Below are 16,455 nucleotides of genomic sequence, written 5' to 3'. Positions count from 1 at the left end.
CATAGTGTGGGTTAGTTATGTACACATTTGCATATGTTTGAAAATTAATGAGTTAGAAAAGGTATTTAATTTGATATTTACTATAGCACACATGGAATTGTAAGACGAAGCAGAAAGAAGTATGAAATAATATAAATACAGCACTTGTATAGGAAATACTCAACTACATCAAGGGTGAATAACCTATTTACACACACACACACACACACACACACACACACACACAGGGTCCAAACTAAGATGCTTGTATTGTAAATAGAAATGTTACTTTCAAGCCCTGCTCAGAGTCTACCAATTTGCATATACTTTCTCAGAACATACTAATGATTAAAAAACTAATCTCAAGTATTTATTTCAGAAAGTAATGAACTTCAGAATAAATTTCATAGTATACATATATACTCGCAACCATTCAGGTTTGTATGTGTTATTTTAAATGTGGTTCCACACATGTTTGCATTCATTTAGCATTCATTTTGCTTTTGCAGTTCCCATTCATTTTCATGAAACAATTTGTTCAATATCAATATAAGAATATCAAAACAAAAAATACACTACTGGATGAAGGTTCTAGGATGGCATGTAGGGTAGTCATCAATCTCATTATCAAGGAAGGTCATTTAAGGTAGCATCTCCATTATTGCTTAGATTGTTTGTTGGGGTCATCCTTGTAGATATCTGGACATTTCCCTACTGCCAGATTTCTCTTGAAAGCCACAATGGCTCCCTCTATTATGGCATCTCTTTACCTGCTCTCATCTATTGTTCTCCCTACTCAATATTCTATCCCCCTCATGATGGAAGCAGAATCAGACACCCAGAGATAAACACTGAGCTTAACTCCCAGAACCAAGTTGCAGTGAGGGGGGAGTGTTGAACAAAAGGGTTAAGACCAGGCTAGAGAACCCACGGAAACAGCTGACCTAAACAAAGGGGAGCTCATGGACCCCAGCCTGATAGCTGAGAAATTAGCATAGGACCAACCCAGACTTCTGAATGTGGGTGTCAGTTAGGAGGCCTGAGTAATCTATAGGGCCTCTATTAGTGGATTATTATTTATCCTTAGTATACGAATGGATTTTGGGAGCCCATTCCACATAGAGGGATACTCTCTCAGCTCTGACACATGGTGGGAGCCTAGGCCCTGCTTCAAATGATATAACAGACTTTGAAGATCTTCCATGGCAGGACTCACCCTCCCTGGGGAGCATAAAGGAGATGGGCTAGAGGTTGGTGAGGGGAAGTGGTGGAAGGGACGGAGAGGGAACTGGGATTGACATGTACAACAAGCTTGTTTCTAATTTAAATAAAAAGGATAAAATCACTACATTCCCTCCATGAGATTTCCTCTGGAATCAGCACTATTACTTTCCAAGCCTTATTTCATACACTTACTCTAATTTAGGGATATATGACTCCAGATAAATCACTGTTTTTTTTTTTTTTTTTTTTTTTTTTTTTTTTTTTTTTTTTTTTTTTTTTTTTTTTTTTTTTTTTTTTTCTGTGGTATGGAGTCATCTACAACATGTTTAGCCTTTGGGACTAGAAAACCTGACAAAATCTGTCGTTACCACTTCATCAGCTCATTAATAATATAAGCTACTCTGATAAGGTTTTCACTTTACGAATCTTCCTCAGGACAGAGTATAATGTTGGCTAAGTTTTATACTGAAAGCTTTATGTATGCAAACTCAGAAGATGGGAATTTAATAGTACACATATGCTTAAATAACCATCTAATACTTTTTTTTCCATACAGAGGATTATTAGCAATGGCAGATTGACAAAGTTTCTCACAGGTATGAGATTGGCAATGGTGGTATGAAAGCTAGAGAGTAAAACTCATTGCTCTTACTGTCACTACCTATGCACCATTTCCTAGATTGCATGACAATGCTAGAATTCTTGAATTTTAATAATTTTATTCTAGAAATAGATGAAGTTGTTCATATATCCAAGCAATCAGGTTTATTGTAGACAGAGCAATTTACAAGTGGGGTATAATATAAACATAAAAGCACAAAATGGCTTCTGGGGTATTACTCCGAGACCACACAGATGTTGCTTGTACATAGCTAACATTTCTAGTTCTCTCTTATAACTGTATACTCTGCGACACCCCAGTTTCAACATTTGTTGATTGAATACTGAATTCAATTCTTAAGATCAATCTAGTGTCTCCGCTGTTCTTTTGTAATCAGACATACATGGAACAAAGTGAATGCAGAGGACTCTCCTGTATTTAAAATTTTAGAATCCAGTAAAATTATATTCTATCATGATTCTTCCTGAAAATGAGAACCTTTTAACAATTTCTTAGATTAATTTCTTAGAAATACCACAATTATTTCTACTCATATCCCTCATGAAGTGTTATTGTCAAAACCTTTGCTAAGAGTTTGACAATGTGTCACAATGTGTCACGGTAAAAGTGATGATATAAACAACTTCTTCTTAGATTTATAGGGCATTAGAGTCTTACTTCCCAAAGTAAGTCTATCTTCCCAAAGTAAGTCTATCTTCCCAAAGATATTCGTCAATTTTTCATTTTAATTTTTTTTTAAATAACAGAGACATACATTATTGACAGAAAGACAAAATATGCCCAATATAGTAACCTAGCCTACTAAGCCTGGCTCAGAAGGTGACAAATCTGGAAGCAGAGCTTTCATCTGCTACTTCTCTGCAGGCATATATTTTCTAACTATGTTCAAAGTATTTATGTTTATAGCTTCACATTCCTTCATCCACTTGAGTAGAATTTAGTCTGGATTTTATAATTTCATATGCAAACTCAGCCAAAGGGAATTCAATAGTACAAGATTGCTATTACCTAAAAAATACTAGCTTTATGCATCAGTATAATAGCAATGGTAGTTTGACATAGTGTTTCTAAAGGGCATGGAATTTGAAAAACATGGTATGCAGCTGGCCAGAAAACTCAGAGGTCCTACATTCAGTACATATTCCTCATGTCCTGGGAGTGTATGCTAATGCTGATGTGCCATTTTAAAATAAGTATACTCTAAGAATAGAAAAATAGAAAAAAGTTAAACTGGATGATTTTAATAGCTCCTTTGAGTGTCATAATTTAGGAACACTTAGCCATTCATAGGGTATTAGTAGTTGGTATCCACAGACAGGTCAGAATTTTCCACTCTAACATTTTTGAATAATATAGAAATCTATAATTATCAGGAAGACAAACCTTAGTTCAATATAATAACCTAACATACTACACATGTTTAGGGAGATAGTGGACCCAGAAGGAGAGCCTTCATCTGCAACTTCTCTGAAGGAATGCATTTCCTATCTCTGTTCTAAATATTTGCCCAAATACCCAGAGGAAACATTATTGCAACGGTTGGAAAAATGCATTTTAAAGCATTGTTGCACAATTCCACAAGTTCTCATATGGCAAAGAATTTGCAATGTTTTGTCCAAGGATTTCTGACCAATCCATGCAACTCACCATTATTCTTAGACTCATAAAATACTGCACGCAATGATCAGACACAATTAATGATCACAAAGCAAATCACAACGTTTAGAAAAATTGAAATCCAGCAAAACACCTTAAATAAATCAAAGAAAGAACCAAAAAATAATAGCACAATGACATCACAAATGATAATGCCAACAAAGTTGGGGAACTCTTTGAAATACTCTCAATTAGCAGAAAAGCAAGGGAGATAAGATGGATGCTAAGACAGAATCTGTTTCTAGTGAACATTAACACTATTAGTACATACAATTCCTAAGTTTCAATGCTAAAAATGGTTACACATAATCACAGCATACTACACACAGTGTGGGTTACTGATGTATACATTTGTATATGTACAATAAAATAAAGTAATTTAAATAAAAAGTGATATTTATTTGACACTTAGTAGTACAGATATAGTTTTGAAGGAGCAGGCAGAAGGAAGTGTGAAATAATACAATGAAGTTCTCATGTATGAAATTCTACACCATGTCAAAATAGAGCACACATACATGCCTGTGTATGTATGTATATACATAAGCACATTCATATACACACACATAAGGGTATGTACATATGGAAAGTAATCTAAATGTATCCAAGTATAGTTGGAGAGATATTGGGAAAAATGCACCCCATCTACCATGAAGGGATTTCAGAGTTATCAGTCTCTGGTAATAGTAATATGTTACTGGGTTTGCTTATGCATACAGTCCCACACTGAAGCTTTCTAGACCATTTGAAAACTATGCTGACACTTCCCAATATGATGGCAACCTGTTTTTGAAGTTGTTATATACTTATGTCATCCTAGAATAGAAATCCATCTGGTGCTCTTCAGAAGTTTCACTGGGATCAACTACATGTAGTGTGACTAAAGGTTAATTTGCATGTTAGTGGATAAAAATCACCAAGAACAAATTCCTCATTCTCATCAATTACAAGCCATAAAAAGAAATAGAAAACAAACTTTAGATCTATTTTTGTCACAGTGACCAAAAAATCAGGGGAGAAATCAATTCTGAGAATGATGATAAAGATCATATAATGGAAGGAAGGCGTGAACCAGACTGCTTTAATGGCCAAGAATGAGAAAAGAATGATGACAGCCTTATACAAAAACAATAACTTTCATTCTACAAGAGTCATATAAATAAACTGAGTCTTAGTGACATTGATATACCCATATGTCTGTGCATCACTTGACCCTCAGAGATTTTACTCAGGCACTAGTTGGGAAATAACATAATGATGTACAGGGAAGGCCTTTCTAGAGAACCCAAAGGTCTTTGAGGTGATATGTTCTGCTTTTTCATGTCCTCATTAAAAAAAAAATACTGAAAGCAGCATGCATATGCAATCAGAAGATGATAGAAAGATTTCAACATATTCAGAAGTGGTTGATGTTGCCAATGTACAACATTTTCCTGTCTCAACTTTACTATCAGACATAGGAATTCAGAGTCTGAGGTAGCAGGCACAAGATAATAGCTGCATCAGTTTAAAGCATAAGAAAGGAAGAGATCCAAAAACAAAGAAATCTGGTGTGTTAATTACTTTCAGGGAAAGCATTAATATCTCTCTGCCATCTTCAATAAATAATTGTTTACCAACAAAGTTCATGCCCTGCCTGATATCACAAATAGAAATGGGCTCACAAGGAAGAAAAAAATAATCTACAAGAGATTCTATATGCCAAAACTCAGTGCCAATGCAAAGTAATACTGCAAAGTTGAACATCAGAGAAGCTAATTGGAACACAATGATAATAAGTAAATTTCCTACACTATAATTTATTGTTCATCAGGAGCCCTGGGTGAGAAACAGGGTAGTGTCTGCAGATGTTACTGATATTTTCAGTGACTCTAACGTTTCCTGAAAAAAAAAAAAAAAAAAAAAAAAAAAAAAAAAAACTACAATGCCATAGCCATATCCAAAATGGATTTCCCAGAGAAGAGAAAAAGAGTAGGACCCCTTAGTCTGTTACAGATACTAAATCCTGAAGAGAATTATCTTTCTTTCTGATATTGCAGCCCTTCAAGTCTAACACAGGAATGCCACATCTTTAAAGAAAAGCAGTAGAATCAGAAGCATGCTACTTACTGCACAGGAGTTGACATAGTGGTCTAATGCTGGGAACTGTGCAATCCCTGCCTTTGCTGAATTCTATGGACACTCTCTCCTATACGTCAGAAACTGTCTGTTTTGTGTGGGCCTATGTACAGTCAGGCTTTGGTTATATATAGGGGCAAATAAGACCTGGAATATAGCCAAGAGCTGACTGGAAAAAAAAAAAAAAAAAAAAAAAAAAAAAAAAAAAAAAAAAAAAAACTCTGCAGGCTTTATTTACTGCCCTTACCTATGAATGAAGGTCTGTGTGCATTCAAATTTTGCTTGGAACCTGAACCAATAAGAAAAGTGATCTCAATTCCACCAATAGAAAGCAAATCTTGAGGAAAGCTTGGAGATCTCCTTCAGAGCTGCTGATTCATTTCCCCCAGCAAAACCCAAGAATACAAAGTGAATGACAGGAAAGAAACACAATTTACTTTAGGCCGTGAATTCAATTATAAAAGAGAAAAATGTCCCGAGGTAAGTAGGGGTAATTACATATCCAGCCACTTTGGCCTATATCCTGTTTATCTACATAAAAGCCTGCCTTTCTGCCTGCTGATGAATGATTGGGATTCTGGGCTGCCAATTGCAGCTTCTCGGGAACATTTTCTGATATGTCATGTCAGATTTTCCAAATGCACTTAGTTTTGGAATCTGAGAGGCCCGGGTGCCTAAAGTGAGAATTTGCCCTTACATAGCCATTTACTTAGTGGAGCCTCCAAGGGAACACATGATCAGTTCAAGCCTTGTATCATTCATGCATTAATCCCCAAAGTAAATCTTCCTTGCACATACTGCAGGGTCCAATACTGAGCCAAGGATCACAGATATTAAGGCAGTAGCTTCAGACACAGGAGCACATTTCCTGCACAGCAAACAGGAGAAAGTGATTCAGCAGGAATCTGAGAAATCCCACTTAATCCCTGATATCATAGGTTTTTTTATTGCCTCTGACTGCTACATGTCCCTGGACAGGTTTCCTTCTCTGGACATCTTTATAGTCAGGCTTTGGCTAAATTCCCGCTAAGGGCTGGAATTTAGCCAGGAGCCTGACTGGAAAAATCTTACAGTGCAGACATTTTTATTACATGGGATTGCCTCTGATTGGAGGAGGGCATGCATTCAAGTAGAGAAAGCATTCAGATCCAATGCAGAGACAGATCTCAAATCTAGGTATGGAAACAAATCACTGTAGTTATTTTGCAGTTCACCATCAGTGCTGCTGACTCATCTAGCTCTCCCCCAACACCATGTGTTGTAAAAGAAGCAAGGAATTTGAAAGTAGAATGCCAGAGATAAAACGTAATTTACCCTTGTCTCTGCCTCCATTTAACAGTACAGTAGACAAAACTGGCTAATTGTGGTTGGTGCACTGTGTATGAATCTAGCTATGTTGCCTGGATTCTAGCTATCCACAAAAAGTCTCCATTACTGTTTGGACATATGGTTGTGGCTCTAGGCTGCCAAGTGCATCTGAATGCCGACACTTTGTGAGATCCTTGTGTCAGTTTCTATAACTGTCATTTTTTATGTAACAGAAATATGATAAATATAATTCTAATATATATATATACATATATATGTATATATATTAGACTGCTACACACACACACACAAAACAAAACCTGCTTTAATTTAAGCAAAAATGCTGCTTTAAAGTACTCTTCCAAATAGACCAAACTGGAATAAAATATCTCATAGTGTCTTAGTAATGAATAAGTGAATTAAAATTAAATTAATTAGAAAAAATCTTAAAATATATTCATTGTCTCAAAAATTCCATTGTCTGTTGTAACTCCTTATATGTGATTACACAGTTACCTGTATGCAATGGCTGTCATTTTTTTTTTGTTTTTCAGATGCAATTCATAGTCATAAAATATGTACTTAATATTAATATATAAATATTTTGTTTTGAAAAATCCACCACATTTCCACTACTACAATTTCTCTCCTATTCCCAATATAACTATTACATCTCATGTTTACATTCTTTTTCCATCTTTAATAACAACTGACTTTATTTAACACTTATGTGTGGGCATTGATGTGGAACCATCTTGGCAAAATGAGGAGCCTCTAATAGCAAGTACCCTTGAATTAAGAAAACAAAAAACAATCTTCTTCTGTAAGCTCATTAAAACAAATAGTCATTTTAATAACAGTTTGCTTCATTAGTGCTGTCCCTAGACATACTGGAAATTTTGAATGCTGGGTATAGTACAAGACCTATGTATTTAGTTCCAGCTGTTGGGAATGCATGACTGCCTCTGTGCTTAAATATCAATGAAACAGTGATTTGATGCAGATGTATATTAAACACAGCTGTTATAAGCCACAAAATGATGTTAAATACACAGTCTGGATTATTTATGTTATTGTGCTGTCTTTAGATTTTTTTTGATTGCTAATAAAGTAATGACAGCTGTTGAGACACATTAGATTATGAAAACTGCTGGATTAACCCAACTGGTATATTTTAAAACTGTCTTGAATTCAAAATTAAATCAAAAGATATGTTATTTGGGGAAAGAGATTGATCTTGTATTTCTACAGGAAATGAGAGTCTAGGAAATCATTCCAGGTTGACTTGCATCAGGTTTGACCAGGGAAGAAGCCCTGAAAATCCTGTCTACATAAATAAGCCTAGAAAAACTATAAAACATGTGATGCATATTTTACCTGTTCAAACATAAAAAAAAAATCATCTTTGGCTGAGATGTGTACAATGCATAATCTATACTTGTATTAAGGCATATATTTATTATACCTTTTAAAGTCTATGTATTTTCAGAGTACGGGGATCCAATTATAAGAAAAGGAGATGGCTTAGGTAATCCAACATCTAAACCAGTTGCAAGGCTGCAGGCTAAGATAATACAGCCTCACAGAATACTCCAGTTGAGACTTTAAAATTACCCCGATTTTCTCAAGTTTCCCGTAAAGATAACATCACGCACAAAAACCAGGAATTAGTCTGGGAAATTTAATTGTGAGAACTAGCAGTAATATACCTGAGCCTTTAAACCAATAGTTATAATTATTAAGCCTCTGATTTTTTTTTCTTTATTTGTTTTGTTTTTGAAACTGGAAACCAGGAGAGAAACCTCCATTTACAAAGAGGGACAATTAACATCCACATAAAGCCTTATGAATGTACTGAATTCACAGGAAAACAGCCAGACTGTGTGTATCCTAGTCTCATAGCCTCATACTTGCTATGGCACAAAGATGCCAAAGCATTCAGGCTTGAACACAGCATGGTAGAATTCCAAGGCAGGAGATATAAGTGTTTCCAAGCCATGCAACTGCATGGTAGATTTAGGTCTTACTCATGCAAACTAAACAGTTTTATGTTTACTGTGGTACAAGCTACTTGGTGGCAGCATAGAACAGAGCTGGGTGGGTGAGTATAGCTACCAGAGCTGGCAGTAAACATACCCCCTTCATGTTGGAAAGTCAAAGAGTTTGGAGGCAGTAGCCAAAGCCTCAGGTTTAGACCTCACAAGGCCTGCTTACCATTTTAAAACCTGGTCAAACAAACAAACAAACAAACGAAAAGATTACAGATACACAATAAAAAACAAATTCAGGTAAAAACGCCTCTTAGTAGGTCACTGTGTGTTTGGTAAATGTAGATGGCCTGGGAGAGATATGATATAAAATAGACAGAGTCATTGATAAAAAAAAAAACTAATTAAAAGATAATAAACCGAGATCATTCGGTTATACACTAACAAATAGAGTAAAAAAATATAATGGGCAATAAGAAGATGGAAAACACACATATCTGGATTATGTATATATTTTGTTTTCTTTGAAATTTTTGACTTAATAATGTAACTACAGGGAGACATTTGATGTTTGGGGATTTCTAAGCTAAACCAGCATAAAGGTATCTTGACTTCAAAATTTGCATCTAAAGATATGTTGTTTTGGAAAAGTGGTTCTGCTTTTGTTTCCAAAGCAGATGAAAAGGTTGAAGATTCCTTCCAGTCTAATATGGTTTGGTCAAACAAGACCTCTGAAAGGGTAGCCCAGGTCCCACATCCACATACTTGCCAATATCATTGAAGATTGAAAAACTAATGGCAGTGAGTGAATGCACCTTCTACCAGGACTGATGGCAGGACCTACATTTGGAAAAAGGGGTTAGAAGGGGTATCTGTCTCCATAACATTGTAGTCTGAAGTACACAGAAAGATACATATAAATATGGATTGCAGTAAGGATGGATAAGAAAATGAGTTAGGGAGGGAAGAAGAAGTGTAAGAGAAAGAAATAGAGATACAGAGAACGAACAGAGATGGAGAAACGTATACACAGAGTGATTTATGACAGAGGTAATTGAGAAATGCTTTAGATATCTTAATGGTTTACATTGCTTTGAGAATTTAGGAGATTTCTGCATAGAAATGTCGGAATAAAGGAAATAATGTGAAAAGTTCTTCATTCCCAGGGAACATATTCTCCTGAGGTTTGAACTCACTTTACAACGAAAATCAACAGTTTATCTAACGGTATCATTAACTCTGACTCCTCCTAAACAGCTGAGTATGATAATAAAAGCAACATATTAAATACAGTACTGGTGAATAAACTCAATAGCAAGGTCTTACCTGCTGTAACAGGATTCCTGCCTAGGTCCCGTTGCCACTTTAGAGCACCCAAATATCACAAAGAGACTCTATTAGTTACAATGGCGCTGGCCAATATCTAGAGCTAACTCTGTCTTAAGCATTAACCTATAATGCTAGAAGAATGTTGTAATCCTAGTAAACATACGAATATATGTATTTTTACAAGGTCTTATCTTACCAAGAATGCCAGCCTCACACTTCCTCTCCTTCCCCGGATGTCATGGGGACTTCCTACTACATTTCCCAGAATCCTTCTTCTCTTCTAGTCCCGCCTATCTTGGTTTCCTATTGGCCAAGAATATTCATTAACCAATAAGAGAGACATATACACAGAAGGACTTCCCCATCAACTTCCTGCTTACATCGGACACCACATTATCTTTAGACTAATGAATTGACAGGTTTGTTGCTACAGGGTCAAAGTGTAGTCTTACTCTAATGTTTGCAATCTTTTATTGTATTTGTAAGGGACATACACCCTCTGAGGAATAATCACCAATATGGTGTTAAGAGGTTTGGTTAAATCCTGTTTTCCACTTAATCATAGAGCTACCTCTAGTGCCAAGACAATCACAACCTGATCTTTAGTACCTCATGTATTTGAAATACTTATGATAGTGCATTTGTATACACACACGCGCGCGCGCACACACACACACACACACACACACACACACACACACACACACACAGCACAGAGAGACACACAGAGAGAAATAGATAAAAATGTATACTCTTATACATAATTATTTGAGATAGGTTGAGTGGCAAAAAATATAACACTGACTGTCATTTATCAAGTCCTACAGATACCTGAAAGATATAATAGATAGAATATTACTGAAAATTCCAGGAAAAGACACGTACCTAAATAAAACATTTTTCTTAACTCAGAGTACATACACAATTTGCATTATATATAAATCTATATATTACAAATTAATCTCTATTGAATTATTTAAATAACTGTATTTAAGGTTTATATTCAAAGAAGCAATTTCTGCATTAGTGATAAATATCTCCTTTGTGCACTCTGCTGCATGCAGAGACTTGGGGTTTCCACTCCTATACTGCTGCATGTTACTGAAAATATCCAATTTCCTGAGTATCTAGGCTCTACAGGAAAAAAAGTAAGATACAAGGTATAATAATTAACTTAAAATACGTTCATCAAGAAGAGGAATGTAGTAGATTTTAGCTTTACAATAACTTAAGACATAATTCTATATAGCCAAGACATATATTCAGAAATATGTATTTCATTCCAAGTGGATCTGAGAATGCTACAGATGATAGAACTCATCTACAACACTAACAGTAAAACTTAAAACTGGTGCAGCTAGAGGTAGCACATGCCTTTAATCCCAGCACTCAGGAAACAGTGACAGGCATATCTCTGAGTTTGAGTTCAACCCGGGATACAGAGCAACTTTCTGAATAGCCCAGGCTACACAAAGAAATCCTTGTTGTCTTTTCCTCAGAAGAGTTTGGAAAGAATACTGTTTCTCTTTTTTTTATTTAGAGATTTTTCTGTGTTTATGGAAGTGATGTTTCTACTGCTAATGTGATTTTATGATAGCACTTAACCAAGTCTCTTGGAGATGTCTACTCCAAGATTAGGAAAGGCACAGGTGATTTGGCAATACCCAAGATTCAAACTGTAAATGCATTGCAATTAGATGACTTTAGTTAAACAAAAGAGGATATTTAATGGAAAACATTCAGATTAATGGGACCATAATCCCCTGGTTTAAATATTTGTACTTTCTTGTTTGATAATTGTCTTGACCTAAGTAATAACTTGAGTAGCCTTTTAGGAATTACTTGCACATAGCCTTTCAAATAGACCATCTAACCATATATATGTTTTCCAGCCTCCTAGAAAGTAGGTATATGGTTTCATCTTTCATAAATGTAAATATTCCATCTTGTGTCATATACATGTATCCTATGGTGGTATTTCAACAAAGTGTTTATTGTGGCTTCTTATGCTTATGGTTAAAGTCTGTGAATTGTGTGCCATATAGTTTGTCAAATCAGTCATTTTGGCAGAGATGAGGCTGATAGAGATAGAACCAAGTTTTTGTTGATGGTGAGCAAGCTAACTTTCACAATTAGCATAGATAGCTTTTGTTGAAATCTTCGTTGGTAGCTGTTTTACCACGTTTTGGTTGTTTTCTTTTTTATCAATTTCCTTCTCATTTACAAGAGGTAGTAATGATTGCTGATGTTTTTCTTCTTTTTCATATATTTCCTCTAAAAATGGATTATATATTTTAACATGGTGAAATAGTAATTGGTCATCTAGAAATATGACCATCCTCTGAGTAGCAAAACATATTTTGAGCTATAGTCTATCTCGATACTTATGAATCCCATGTTTACCCAGCTAATGAACTCTTATTTTTCAGAATCAGCAAGGACTAATGTTCTTAATATGGCTATTTGATTTTCTGGGACAGGGAAAGAATAGCCTTGAAGTTGACATGTGGCCAATTGTGGCCCTTTTTAATGCTCTTGCCATGGCGTCCTAGCTGCTGGAATCACATGTGTGCAAGAGTCCAGCTCATTATTTTACTTAGAAATAGTCCAAAGATACCTCTTGTTCTTTGATCTCTAATTTTTCTTGCAAATACTAAAAAGAAATATAAATTGTAAATTGACTTCAAGGATGAGAAATTTGGGGTGATATGAATAAAAATATAGGCAATTCTCAATAATGCAGCAGAATACTGAAGGTTAGTACTAACAGACACTGGAACTACAGGGTATAAACAAAGAATGAAAAAGTCTGTTTGCTAGAATGTTAACTAAAACAAATCTTTAAAAGCAGCAAAAGATAAGGAAAGAGATTTTATAGATAGCCAGGCATATTCCAGAGCCAATAAGTCACTGCAAAGTAATAAGGAGTTGTTTTTAAATTGATTCACCAAGTATACGACTACTGTCATCTAAAAACTTATCACTAAGTTTATTACTGCTATTGTTATAATGGTGTCCTTCTTGTTGTTCAATTTCTCCTTAAGAAGCAGAGCCAGCAAGGTGTAGGCTTTCTTTCAGTGTTGCTCTTCCTGGAGTTCCTACTAGTAAGTAGTTCTTATTAGCCTGGTTTTTAATACAGCAGGTACCTTTAGTAAATGTTTGCCTTTTTGTTGCCTTAAAAACTGCAACTTAAGTATTTATTAGTAGCTATTTACATAAAAAGAAATGTTTATTCTTTCAGTTTCCATGTGAATGCTTGTAGATATGACTTTACCAATAAAATCATATATGTAACATTATTAGCTGCATTAACTTCAAAATGCTTAATTTTTACCTACATGATTTGCCTGTTATCTAAAATTCAATATAGTATTATAATTATTACTCTCCATTTATTCCAAAATACTGAATTTTTAAGTTAGACTAGGCATGTAAATATAGTGAGGGTACTGTGTAAGCTTTAGTCATTATGAAACATAGTGCATAGTTCTGTTTCCTTGCTTTGGAGTGTTTATTAGGTTTTTCATGCCAATGATACCACTGATCCTGGTTACACCAATTATGTCAGATTAGAAGATGGACATCAAAGAAACTATGGATTTTACTTTCAACATGTGGCAGGAATAGACATTCGGAAAAGAGACTGCTCTTGCCTGGACTGTTTGACAGCATTCTGTCCAATCTGGATAAGAAAGTTACAAAGAAAAGTGACTGCCGTACTTGCCAAGGGACAGTATGGTCTTTCAAATTCCTGCATCATCAAAAAGTCTGACAGACTTTCTGGTCCTATAGACTGAAAAAGGGCCAAAGTCACACAGGAACCTTATGTCACTGCCTAGGCATCAAAATTTTTCTGTCAATTCGAGATTTGATATATTATCCTTTTGGAGTATTTGCTGGAGTTGGGGATAGATAATTGCGACTATGGTTTATTCTTATTTATGATAAAAGATAATTTACATATAAAATTTAGACTCAGAATGATAGATAGATGATGGAATATTTTCTTTAAATTTTGACAAATATTAATGAAGAAAATCTTATTCACTATATTTCTGGCTTAATAATTATATATACATATGTATGCATAACCTTATTATGTTAAAATTAAAATTATCATTTTAATTTAGAGAGAAAAGAGGTAATAATGAGGATGTTCTTCTGTAAGCTGTGAATATGTGTTTCTCTTATTGGTTAATGAATGTTAGTATTTTGGGCAATGATCAGGGAGGAAATTTAGGTGGGGCCACCAGACTATGAGAACTCTGAGAGAGAAAAAGAGAGAGTGAGTCTCAAGACAAACACTAATAACTACTGGGAAGACAGGACACCCAGGTATTCTCCCATAAGTCAAGACCACATGGAGATACATATATTAATACAAATGCATTAACAACTAGGAGAGAGATAGCCAGTAAGAAGCTTGAACATTCAGCCAAACAGTTTATAATTAATATAAGCCTCTGTGTGTTTATTTGTGACTGAAAGGTGTTAGGATTGGGCTGGAGAAACTTGTGCATGCACATTGCTGTTTATGGAATAATAGCTGATTTTCTTTGTTTTGTATACAGGGCTGGGTGAGGATCCCTGTTCTCACAATTCACATAGTCAGCCATATGTTCCTAAGAAACAGTGTTCACCCAAGAAATCACTTTCAAACAGTCATATGCAAACTTGTGTTGAGGTTTGTTGCATCCTGAGCCCAATTGGTATTTTCTAGAAACAAAACAATGGGAAAGACTTTCTGCATAATCACCATTAGCTTTTCATAAAATAGGGATGCTGAAAAGATGGTACTTTTATTGTGGTGAAATTATTATATCTTCTTTAATTCTCAGGTAAAGTCTTGTGTATTAGAAATAGCTGTATAAGTACATACATAAGTAAATCAACACTCAAATAAAAATCAACATTGGAGTTTTTTCTGGAAAAGATATATTTCTAGTGTATCAGGTTTATGTAACTTTGTAATGGCAAATATCCTAAAAAGAATGATTAAAGTCATCCTTTTCCCTCCTTGCCCAATGTATGGAAAAATATGATCTTATATTTAACTTTATACACCTTCATATATTTGCCTTATACATTTTGCCTCGTTTTATTGGGCTCAGAAAAGTCTTAGAAAAAGTTATAAAACAAGTGATAAATTATGTGAGCATACATTATCAAAAATGAGTATTTTGGTGAATGCAAGAACACAATCATATAAGGAAGTATGTGTCTGGGTGTCATTGTGTGTGTGTTTGGATAACTATAATCATGATCAGAATGTCACAGAATGTAGTGGTGAAAATAAGGACCTAAATTGGCACATTCACTAAATAAATTATGACTCAAGCAAAATGTGGACTAGATATAACAGTACATATCCTTAGTAAAGATGCTTCCTTAACTCTTAAAGAATGACTTTCCTACAGCTTTGAACATATTTTCATCACCCATGATTTAGTTAATACGGCCAAATTTCAGACAAGTTCTGTGAATGTTGCTGAAAAATAATTTTGATAAGATTTATATTGAAGACTAAGACAACAGCAACAACAAATTTTGATACATATATGCTTGCAGATAAATCTCAAAAAGATAATTTAAATTGAGTATTAAAATTACTTAAAATATTCAGGGAAATGAGAATAATACATGCATCTAGGATTGTTTAATTATTGAATGAATTAACAAAATGTGTGTCCAGGGATATAACTGTATTTCAACATATATTAAGTACTACGTATCATTTACCATTATACTAGGTAGTACCTCATTTGCCTCATCATCCATGCTTCAATTTTTAACCAAATATGATGAATGATGAATTCTGAAAACCTCCTATATGTATATATTGTTTATTGTTTACATCCATTTCTCAGACACTCCCTTCAGCTTATCCAATCTACCCTCAACTTATCTAATTTTATTATTATAAAGTAATAAGGCCAATCATAATAACCCTATGTATGTAATAAGTTTTTGGCATATTATTGGGCATGGATAACCAAGCAATATGTGATTTTTACCACACCACACACACACAGAGTGAATATTTCTAAACCAGAAGCTGTCACAAATTTACCTTTACAGACTTTGATTTTATGATATAGACAAGTCAACTGTCCAGTTGCAAGTGAGCTCTGTCCTTTCTCAATAGCTTTCATAAGCTTGGAAATACTTCACAAGAATCTGATGGAGAACTGTCATTAATGCAACAGCACTGCACCATGGAGTCTAAACCTG

The 16,455-nt window shown here is 34.8% G+C and overlaps 1 long non-coding RNA gene across 1 annotated transcript; it reads right to left on the bottom strand.

The window, feature by feature from the left end:
• Window positions 1-3,519: 3,519 nt before the first annotated feature.
• On the bottom strand, window positions 3,520-12,072 carry LOC118238579. The gene is made up of 2 exons (XR_004769179.1): window positions 10,421-12,072; window positions 3,520-6,467 (listed from the first exon to the last, which is right to left on the bottom strand). It is a non-coding gene; the product is annotated as an uncharacterized LOC118238579 (long non-coding RNA).
• Window positions 12,073-16,455: the final 4,383 nt, after the last annotated feature.

This window comes from Cricetulus griseus, chromosome 3 (assembly GCF_003668045.3).
Source record: "Cricetulus griseus strain 17A/GY chromosome 3, alternate assembly CriGri-PICRH-1.0, whole genome shotgun sequence".
In the NCBI taxonomy this organism is placed as follows: domain Eukaryota; kingdom Metazoa; phylum Chordata; class Mammalia; order Rodentia; family Cricetidae; genus Cricetulus; species Cricetulus griseus.
This window is presented reverse-complemented; position numbering and strand designations above follow the sequence as displayed.